An 11,740-nucleotide genomic window follows, 5' to 3' on the forward strand; every position below is an offset into this window, starting at 1 on the left:
CTAAGACTAGGGAAAACTATCCATAGTACCGAAGGATGTGCTGTTATCCTGTCCTTCAATAGGGAGTAGAAATCAGCTGACAGTGTGCACACCCCATACTGAAGTAATGACATAAAAAATGTCTTACCACTGTCCACCATAATTATCACATTCATTAAATAATTCAAAAGAAAGCTGTCCAGGAATTGTCCTACAATGCAGTCCTTGACCTCAAAGAGAAGTCGGGGTTTTCTTTGCCACTTACAAAAGTATTACCGTATATACTAGTGTATAAGCCGAGTTTTTCAGCTCAAAAAATGTGCTGAAAAACCTCCCCTCGGTTTATACACGAGTCAATAAAAAAAAATTTTAATACTCACCCTCCGGTGCCCGGATCCACCGGCGGCGGTTCCCAATACCCGTTGGCGGCTCCCGATCCCGAAGTTGAGCACATTAAATAAATAAACTTAGTTCTCACCTTCCGCTCCTCGGCGCCGATCCTCGGTGGTGGCTTTTGATCCCCGGCGGCTGCTGTCTTCTTTCTTCTCTTGCCGGCGGAGTCGTGTACATGCGATCTCCCCACCGGTGCTCACTATGATGCGGTGTGACGTCATCAGCGGCGACACCGCCGCATCATCGTGAGCGCCGGCGGGAGAGATCGCATGGGCGCGACTCCGCCCGCAAGAGAAGAAAGAAGACAGAAGCTGCTGCCGGGGATCGAGAGTACCGCCGAGTATCGAGGGTGAGTATCGCCTCAAAGTGAGAATTAAGTTTATTTTTTTTTATGTGCTCAACATACAGGGGCAGGCTGGCAGGCTGTATACATGAGGGGCAGGCTGTATACATGAGGGGCAGGCTGTATACATGAGGGACTGGCTGTATACATGAGGGGCAGGCTGGCTGGCTGTATACATGAGGGGCAGGCTGGCTGGCTGTATACATGAGGGGCAGGCTGGCTGGCTGTATACTACACCCTCGGCCAATATACTCGAGTCAATAGGTTTTCCCTGTTTTTGGTGGTAAAATTAGGGGTCTCGGCTTATACTCGGGTCGGCTTATACTCAAGTATATACGGTACTTTTTTTTTATAAAAAAAAAAATTCCCCTCTGAGTAGAATTGTGAAACATTTTGGGGTTAAGTGTATGGGATTTACTCTTGTATTGAAAAATGATAAATGGCTAAAATCTTTGTTGTGCATAAGGAGTCATGACATTATCCAAGGTCTGTTCAATAACGGGGTGTCAATTATAACATTCTTCTGAAACGTTTTCCTCTTCCCTAGACGTATGACACGTATCATGTCTGACTGCCCTCGTGGCTTGGCAGGTTGAGATGAGAGATTGAGGAGTTATTGGAGCATAAGGATCAGTTGTTGAAAGCAGAGGAGTAACCCGGAGTGAAATGCTCAGTGAGCCCCTAACACTCTAGGAGGCAACGGAGAATTTAATTTGCAGCTATCCCCATGCCACATGAGTGGGAAATTGAATTTTGGATTACGTGTGATTTTTCTGTAGAAAAGAATGACAAAGTTGTGTCTTTCTTTCATTGTAAAAAATGAATTTATGGAAGAATTTCTTTTTCTTTCTACAGTACTGGTACCACATGCAGCACTAATTATGGGATCTAGAATAGAATCTTAATAATATGTAGTTCTGGTTACTATATCTTTGTTTTTAGTCCTTTAGATTGATTTTACTACATTTTAAAATGTTTTGATAAGTTCTTATATTTGTATGTGGATTATGGCATTTGTTCTTTACATTTGAAAACATGCCCAACCTGTGCTCTGAGATCTGCCAGTGATATTAGATTATTCTCTTCCTTAATTCGAACTTCCCATTTACATCTCCAAGACTGCTCCCAAGAATGCCCTACCACAGAATATCAGACTTATACCCAACTTACAAAGCTTCAAACATGCTCTTAATAGCCATTTCCTTAGCCTGTCACATATCTTAACTACATGAAACTTTAGGTTTCTCTTTACTAACCCACCCTGTGTTCTCTGTTATCCGGTAAACACCAGGTTCCAAGCTTCAGTCTACTCTGCAGTTCCATTGGCCTTGGATTTTGTATAGAAGATGGCGACTGATGACTGGTTCAAGTAGCAGCATTTTTATATGTTAAATTATTTTACTCTGTTCCCTTATAAAGAATGGCTTGAGCATTATACCTTGAGCTCTTATACCTCTTATATCACTCCATCATCCTCATAGACTGTAAGCTCTTATATCACTCCATCATCCTCATAGACTGTAAGCTCTTATATCACTCCATCATCCTCATAGACTGTAAGCTCTTGTGTCACCCCCTCATCCGCATAGACTGTAAGCTCTTGCAAGCAGGGCCCTCACTCCTCCCATAGGACTGTTTGTACTGTGTAATGTAATGTTTATATTTGTATATGTCTCCCATGATTTGTAAAGCACTACAGAATATAAAGGTGCTATATAAATAAAGATGATTTATTATTATCATTATTATTTTATACATTTGTATTCTCTTTTACATTTTGTAATATTTTGTAAAATGGTGAATAACCTTTCAACAAACTTTGCATAAATCAGTAGCCTAAAAAAATTGCAGAAAACCTCAAATCCCCATGGGGGTCATGGCAGTAGTAAAAAAAAAAACATACTTACCCTGATCCTGCTTCCAGCGTCACATCGAGTATCAGCTGGATGACAGTAACGGCTGGGCCAGGAGTGTTGATGCCGGTGTTGGACCCATTGCAGGCGTTCACTGGCTTCAATGGACCACATTGATGTCACATGCTTCAGGTCCATATATTGTAAGGTCTTTTGAGCAGGGCCCTCACTCCTATTGTTTACTCTGACTGTCACTCTGTGATGTCTTATTCTGTTTGTACATGATTTATAAAGCGCTGTGGAAAATGTTGGCGCCATATAACAAAACATTTATTCTTTATTATAAGACACTGGGGCTCGCTGAAGCTCCTGCTTGGCTTCAGAGGTCCCTATGACCACCAACACTACTAACCCATGCAGGTTGGGATGGGGCAAGCATGTTTTGGTTTTATTTTTTGTTATCCCTTGTTTACCACACAGGGTGGTTTTCAAGATTCTTGGGAAAAGCCCTTTTATATCTTTAATCAGTGTTTCAGTTTCTTTCAAAAAATGATTTGGCACAAGTACATATCAGATTGTATAGTAAACTTCATATGTAATAGATTCCCTGATAAATACTCTACATCTTATAAAGTGGGGGAAATAAGTATTTGATCCCAGGCCAATTTTGCTAGTAATTTTTATTGTAGGCCACTTCAACTGCAAGAGACAGAATCTTAAATAGAATCCAGAAAATCATATTAGAGGTCAAACATTTTCTGTATTTCCTGACCAAGTTTGCACACACTGCAGCAGGGATTTTGGCCCAGTCCTCCATACAGGTCTACTCTGGATCTTTTTGGTTACAAGCCTGTTGCTGGGAAACATTGAGTTTCAGCTCCAGCCCAAGATCACCGATTGGGTTCAAGCCTGGAGACTGCTGAGACCATACCAGGATCTGCTCCTTAGTAGCCCTGGTTGTGTGTTCTGGGACATTTTCAAACTGGAAGACCCAACCACGAATCATTTAAAAGTTTTTACTGAGAGAAGAAAGTTTTTGTCCAAAATCTTATGATACATGGCCCCATCCATCTTCCCTTCAATATGGTGCAGTTGTCCTGTCCCCTTTGCAGAAAACCATCTCCAAAGTAAAATGTATCCATCCCCATATTTCACGTTTGTGATGGTGTTCTTAAGGTTTGAACTCAACCACCTTCTTCCTCCAAAACCAGCAAAAAAATCCAGATGGTCAGTGGGGAACTTCAAACAGGCCTTGGGCATGTGCTGGCATAATCAGGGGGACCTTGCAAGCCCTACATTATTGTAATCCATAATGGCATAGTGGTTTACTGATGGTAATCTTTGAGCTGTTTTCCCAGCTGGCTTCAGGTCATTGAACAGGTCCTCCTGTGTAGTCCTGCGCTGATTCCTAACATTTCTCAGAATCCTCCTTACCCCAAGAAGTGACTTCTTGCATGCAGTGTTTCTTCCATTTTCTAATAATTGTGCCAACCGTTTTTGTCTTCGGGCTAAGCTGATTTTTGTCCTATCGCCCATCCAAGCCTTTTGCAGGTCTACAATTTTGTCCCTGGTGTCCTTAGAAAGCTCTTTGGTCTAGCCTATACTGGAGAGGTTGGAATGTGATTGAGTGTGTTATACAAGAAAAAAGTTCAAACACGTGAACACAGGTAAATGACTGCAAAGTAGGAGGAGCTTCTTTAGGAAAAACTAACTGTACTGAGAGAGACAGATTTTGGTAGGGGATCAAATACTTATTTCACGCAATCAAATGCTGATTATTATTATTATTTTTATCTTACAATGGGATTTCCTGGAATTTTTTTTTTTTCTTTAAGATTCTGTCTCTCGCAGTTGAAGTGCACCTACAATACATTCTTTGTAAGTGGAAAAACTTGCTAAATCGGCCTGGATCAAATCACATTTCCTTAACCTCAAAAGCCAGTACAATCTTATGAAGTGATCATACAGTTCCGGGCATACAGTTCTCAAAATGGTCTTGTAACATCTTTATCAATGGTGTCCTTTGCTTGTGGTGGTGCGACAGAGGAGACACTGATTTTATAGTATAAAATTTTTACTTTGCTTGAAATTAGGGATCACTATATTGTTTGTCTTTCCTATACCTAGTCCCATTAAAGGTATAATGAATATGTCAGCTTGTCCATCTCTGTATGGCGGCAGCCAAGTTATCTGAGCTGTTGTTAATGATAAAAGATATGCTTTATAGTAGTCATGTGATATATATTAGAATAGAGATTTTCATTGAGTATAACAGGAAAGTTTTGTAGACCTATTCTGCGTGGTGGCCATTGTGCCAAGGTCGAGAGGTAGATTGGCGGTGATCACCACCTATTGTGAATTGTGGTCCATATTTTTCGTATATTAAAGGGAACCTGTCACCAGGAGACCCATTTTTAGCATTCCCCCAGTCCCCACAGAGCATAGTACATACACTACCAAAGAGTTTTTGTATTAAAAATTGGTTTTACAGAAAAAAAGATATATTATATTGTACCTTTCATTAGCATCTGCTGTGTGACTAGGCAGTTGCCTATTGGGAGGTCCCGGAAAGGAGCAGTTTTCCCCCCACCCTTGGGAAATTGCTTCTCCATGTGACCTTTCCAAATATATGAAAACACCCATCACTGGGCTTAGCGACGCCCCCTGCTCCTCTACAGCCAATCCCGAGTGTTGGGAGTTATTCATATATTTGAAAAGGTCACATGTTTCCCAAGGGTGGGGGGGACTGCTCCTTTCTAGCCCCTCCCAATTGGCAACTGCCTAGTCACACAGCAGATGCTAATGAAAGGTACAATATAACATATCTTTTTTTCTGTAAAACCTATTTTTTATACAAAAACACTTTGGCAGTGTATGTACTATGCTCTGTGGGGACTGGGGGAGTGCTAAAAATGGGTATCCTGGTCACAGGTTCCCTTTAAGATGACAGCTGTCATTGTACTCCTCCTTCTGCTGATAATGAGGTAACTGCTGCAAAGAAATCTCCTATAGATGAGAAGGTCTCAGATCATTATTTGAATATAGGAATAAGAAAATTTGTAAATATAGACAAAAAAAAAAGTCCTAAAAGCTTAACTTCAAAGAGAAGTCATTTTCTGATGGCTTATTCCCTTTGAGTGGTGCATTAAAAAAAGACGTGGTGCTGTGTCTCTAAAACAAATGTAGCAATTCACATAGGGAAGTTTGACAAATGGAGTAGATAGCTCCAGGGTAAAGTTTCCAACACTTATCTACAAGTCTACCTGTCAGAACCGTGTGGCGGAGAAGCTCATCGCAGGTTAATGTAATAGCTTTAGTAGGTGTGTGATGCATAGCATTCAGATTAACACCACAATATTCCACGGTTACGTTACACCATTGTATGTCAAATGCACATTTGTCAGGACTGAACATTAACACCTTCATTGCCGGGTCTGGAAACGGCTGAGGAGCAAAAGAAAAATGGCATTAAAAATACAGCTTCAAGAGATGTGCAAGTGATAATTTGTGCAGGTCAAGAGATAACTACAGCGGCAAAGGAGGAATCTGCTGAATGCGTGGCTGGTGGGAGTGCTTAGAATTTCTTCCATATCTGTGCTAGAAGAATAAGACCACAGGTTTTAAGGTATTCTTAGAACAGAAAATCATAGTGCATTTTTGTTTGTCTAGCTTCCTTTGAAGATAATTTTAATTCCAGCTGTCTTGACCTTAGATCAATGCCACCTTGATTAGCTATAGGCTTTCCTTCCCACTACCAAACAGGGGGGTAGTTCTGCCTCTAGTTTACACTCTTTTCTTGGTGAAAATGAGATTTCTGATTGGACTGAGCACCTGCTGTCTTTAGCATTGACAAGGCGGAAGCACGTTTTACTCTGCTGGTTAGAATGAGACTGAACAGAGAAATGTGATTCACGTAACACAAAAAAAAAAGTAAAATGATGAGGTGCTAAAACAATGCTGTAACTTCATGTAAAAATTGTATTAACTCGTCACTTGCTTGAGGAATAATGGATTTCGTCTGAACGCAATGGAGATGTCAGTTAATAAATGCTGCCGGAAAGTCAGAATAATTATTATCCCTCTAGGAGTAACGGCATCAGTAATCTATTATGGAATAGGTTGTCTGGGATTGGAATTTTTTTTAATGTGAAGATAAAATAATAAAGAGCTATTACATATGTCAGCACATCACTATGTTCTAAAGGTATACAGAGGTTGATGGGTAACTCCACGTCAACAATTTGCACAGTGTTTTAGGGGCCACATTATCAGTGTGAATAAATACCTGTGTACCAACAAAGGCAGGCGGTGACAAAAGGCACCCTGTTGGTTGGAGTAAGGAATAAGTTTAGGTTTTCAAAATTTTTATAGTACTTCAAGCCAATTACAAAAGCCTTAAAAGATTCTATTAACTTCTTAAACGCTCTACACTGAGCGCGAAGTCACTGCGCTCAGCTTCCGATATATCAGTTCAGTTCGAGATCGGAACCGAGTCGGCATCGGGATACACTGAATGTCAGCTGTAGCCAGTAGCTGACATCCCAGTGTAACACCCGCGGCTGGAGTGGGCTCCAATCGCCGGTGTTTAACCCGTTAAATGCTGCGGTCAATGCGACCACACCATTTAAACTGCTTGCCAGGGGTCTTTCCCCCCACAATGGCCCCTCCCCCTCACGCTGTCTTTGGGGGGCACTAATTGTTCCTATGGCAGCCCTGAGGTCCGGTCTTTTTTTATATAAATAAATGCAAAACTTATCAGCCAAAATTTACCACAAAAGTGAAGTACAACATGTGAAGAAAAAAACAATCTCATAATTGCTTTGATAAGTGTTCAAAAGTTATAACTGTATAAAGCGACGCATTTCGGAATACAAAAAATGGGGCTGAGCCTTAGGCTACAAAGTGGCTGTTTCTTGATGGGATTAACAGCTCTTTAAGATGCGATCAGATTTTGTGCCATTTCATATCACGGTTTTTATTCTGTAACCTCTTACCGACGAGTGACGTAATAGTATATGACACGTTAACTGTGCTGTATGGAAAGGACTCACAGGTTGAGCCCTCTCATATTGCAGCAGACACCCACCGGTAACAGCCAATCGCAGGTTTTAACCTGCTTCTGGGCGCCACTATATAGGCATGGACCGCCGCTTCCTGTGAGATCAGCGGAAGCGGCGATCTGTTGCTATGACAGCCTTGGGTTACGAAGACCCAAGGCTGTCTCGTTTTTACACATTTATTACAATGGGGCCGATTTACTTACCCGGTCCATTCGCGATCCAGCGGCGCGTTCTCTGCGGAGGATTCGGGTCTGGCCGGGATTCAGTAAGGTAGTTCCCCCGATGTCCACTAGGTGTCACTGCTGCGCTGAAGTCCGTCGGAGTGCACTGAACTTCACCGTCCTATGCTGGGTGCAGGTCAAGCAACACTTTTTTTTTAAATGCGGCGGTTTTTCCAAATCTGTCGGGTTTTTTTACGGCCACGGCTCCCCATTTCCGTTGTGTGCATGCCGGCGTCGATGCGCCACAATCCAATCGCGTATGCCAAAATCCCGGGGCAATTCAGGGAAAATCGGCGCAAATCGGAAATATTCGGATAACCCGTCGGAAAATCAAGATTCGGGCCCTTAGTAAATGACCCCCAATGTGTCATTTACGGTAAATTCCCATATACTGCTTTACTGTATTATGGCAGTATATGGTAGGATTATTCAGATAACCTAGGGTTAAAGTCCATTTTTTTTATACATTTTTAAAAATTTATGAAAAATATATGCTTGACATCGTGGTGTTATTTGGAGCGCACTATGAAAGCTGTAAAAAAATGGCTCAAATGTGTTTTTTCAGCAAGTTTACTGCATTTGGAATTTGCAGAAAACAAGACCTCATTCTGCTCTGTACATGGAAAAATAAAAAAAGTTATGGATTTTTGAAGCTGGTGAACAATAAATGGAAACTTAAAATTGAAAAAGACCATTGGCGGCATGTACTTTTCCAAAATGTCATCTCTTTCTCCCTGCAGCTTTCTCCATTCTGCCTTCAGCTGATTGGCTGTATGGCACGCTTCAAATTACCTATATCTTCTGAAACATGGCAGCTAGAAACTCACGGGTGTGAATATTATAGCTCATACAATATAAAATAAATAGAAAATTTAAGAACATCTGAAGATTAACAGACAACTGGAATGCACAGTTGTAAAAGATAGGTCTCAATTGATCATTTAAAATAACAAATACTTTACTTTTAGTACTTTAGGCGAAAAAAAGCGTTGATAAATCATCAGAGGGAAGGCCAGTATCCAGCTTCTGTGCTCATCAGAAGCTACATTTGCAGTGAGGGGGCTCCTATAAAGCATCTATTTAAAAAATAACCTGATCCAGTGAAGAAAACAATCATAGAAATGAACAGAGACCAGTAACAGTATATTTACATCTCCCTGTCCTCGCAATCCCATTGTCATGTGTGCAGCGACATTTGGGAAGAGCCAAGGTAATTGCTATTAGCGAAGGTTCCCCCTCCATGCAGTGATTTATTTATTTATTTTTTTAACCTTTTCTACTATGAAGGCTACCTCTCTGTAAACAGACCACCTCTTTATCAAACCATAGGCCATGCAATAGATTTATGTATAGGGCTTAACATTGCCAACTTTGAATAAAATGTGTGATTAAGACAAGCGATTAAGGAAGAAAATAGAAAAGGGAGTGATTTTGTCATAAAGAAATGAGAGGTGGATAGTGGAAGTCTTGTTGGGGACCAGAAATTAGTGAGGGACCATGCTGAAAACTATAAAACATGGAAAACAGTGGCATACATGCGTGCATGGATGGAAAACATCACGTATACACGCCTGTCCTCGTTCCTGTTCTGGCTCTGGCGGTAAGGCGTGCGCTTCCGCTACCGAAGATTTAAAGGGCCAGCGCACCATTGATTTGTACTGGCCATTCACGAAATTCCCTCTAAGCCAGCTTCTTCCACCACGTCGGATTTTTGTGCCTCATAGCCATTGAGAAAGCTTACTATCTAAGCTTTTTGCCTATACTACGATTTCCTGTTTTGACCCCGGTTCCGTTGTTGATTTTGATTCTGTGCTCCCTGCCCTGACCTACCGCTACATACCCGACTGTGATACTGTGCTGCCTGCCTCGACCTCCTGCTGTTACTGACCGCCGTTTTGCCTTCTGATTCTACACTACGCCTTGGCCGCTACCTTGAACAATGTCGCACCTATAGACCGACCTGGTGGTACCACCCAGCAGCAAGTTCAACCCGCTTTGCAGCAGGCTCTGGTGAAAACCGTGTACCACTTAGATTCCGCTCCCAGGTGTCGGCTTACGTCATCGTCCATGGTGTTTCAGTGGGTCCACTACACCTGGTGCCACCTATTCAATGTACTGTAAAAATACCATTTAGCAATTATTTCTTCCATATAAAACTTTTATCAACTCTTCTTCTAGATGTTTTGGTCACATTTATTTGGATTGTAAAGCTTTAAAGGGGGAATTTAACAGTACTACAAAAAGGAGGGGAGGGGAGGAGAGTAGGTTGGTGCATGACACCCACTTATAACACTCCAGTTCCTGCTGCAAGTTATAGTATAATTCTATGTATTCTATTCCACTTTGTATATCCAAATTTGGGGCTGGATAACATCAAGCAGTGGCACATCATGATAAATTCCTCCCTTTATGTTTATTACCTTAATATGTAGGGTCATTCTATCTCTGCATATGATTCACTAGTCTACTACTCATGCTTTGTGAAACTGCTGCTTCTACTAGTCACCCTGAGCAGTACAGCTCAATTCCTGTGACCTACTCGTAAAATGCTCTATATATTTCTATAGAATTTGTATTTTTGATAGAAAAAACCAATGGGGTCACAGGTCAGAGTCTACTTTCGAGACGTACATGGTACACAACTGGAAGAGAATAATATATTACTATGGAATAAAAAACTTTGATCATTAGAGAACAGAGCAATTCAGTTTAGCAGCAGACATCTAAGACATGTATCTGCTTAGCCAGCTATTTCTTCTTCCTGTAAATAAACTCTTCTGATATACAACTGATATCAAAGTTACCATGGACCTTGTATTAGGATTATGGGCTCTCCACCAGTCCAAGATTTTTTTTTTAAATTACAAGACTTTACCAGTTTGAAGTTGCACCAGAACCAAGCTTACTACCTACATCACATAAGGTGCAAGTGCCAAACTTGTTATGACATAATGGGGGTCATTTACTAAGGGCCCGATTCTGCGTTTTCCCGACGTGTTACCCGAATATTTCCGATTTGTGCCGATTTTTCCCTGTATTGCCCCGGGAAATAGCAATAAAATTGTGTCATGGGTGTCGCTGCGATCCATGCCTCATGGCAGCGTCCCTGGCCCTCACTTACTTCTCCACAATCCTGCTACCATCACAGCTAAGCCACGCACGCTGCCGTTCGGCGATTTAAAGGGCCAGGGCACCGCTAATTGGTGCTGGCCACTTCCGGGTTTCTATTTAAAACGGTGACTCCCATCACTCCCCAACGGATATTAGAGCTCATATCCTTAGTGAAAGTTTCCCAGCGTTATTCCCTGCTTGTTCCTGTTCCCGTTCCTGCTCTGCTTTGATCTCCAGTTGTGACCTCGGACCCAACCTCTGACCTTTACATCTCTGCCGCCTGCCCTGACTGTCTGCCTGTGCCTGAACACCAGCCTGGACTCTGATTCTGTAACTCGACTTTGGCTGCCACCACGGTCTAGTTGCACCTGTGGAGCGACCTGGTGGCACCCTGCTACAGCAAGACCATCCTGCTTTGCGGTGGGCTCTAGTAAAGACCAGGTGCCCAGGTTTCGGCTAGTACCATCTCCTGCGGTGGTCCAGGGGTCCTGACTGTAAGATCCGACCATGGACCCCGCCAAGGTGACGCTTCCTATTCTGGCTGATCTTACCAGCTTTGTTGCCCAGCAGTCCTAGCAGATTGCTTCTCATGGAGAGCTGCTTGGCCAAGTCACCACGACGCTGCAACAGATGCTTGCCACTCAGCATCTGCATCCGGCTCCAGCGATTACTACAGCCTCAATTCCTGCGACTTTTCCAGTCACACCGGCTTGTCTTCCAAAAGCAGAACCAAGGTTTAGACTCTCTATGCCTGACAAGTATTATGGGGATCCCAAGCTG

The sequence above is a fragment of the Engystomops pustulosus genome, chromosome 4 (assembly GCF_040894005.1).
Source record: "Engystomops pustulosus chromosome 4, aEngPut4.maternal, whole genome shotgun sequence".
In the NCBI taxonomy this organism is placed as follows: domain Eukaryota; kingdom Metazoa; phylum Chordata; class Amphibia; order Anura; family Leptodactylidae; genus Engystomops; species Engystomops pustulosus.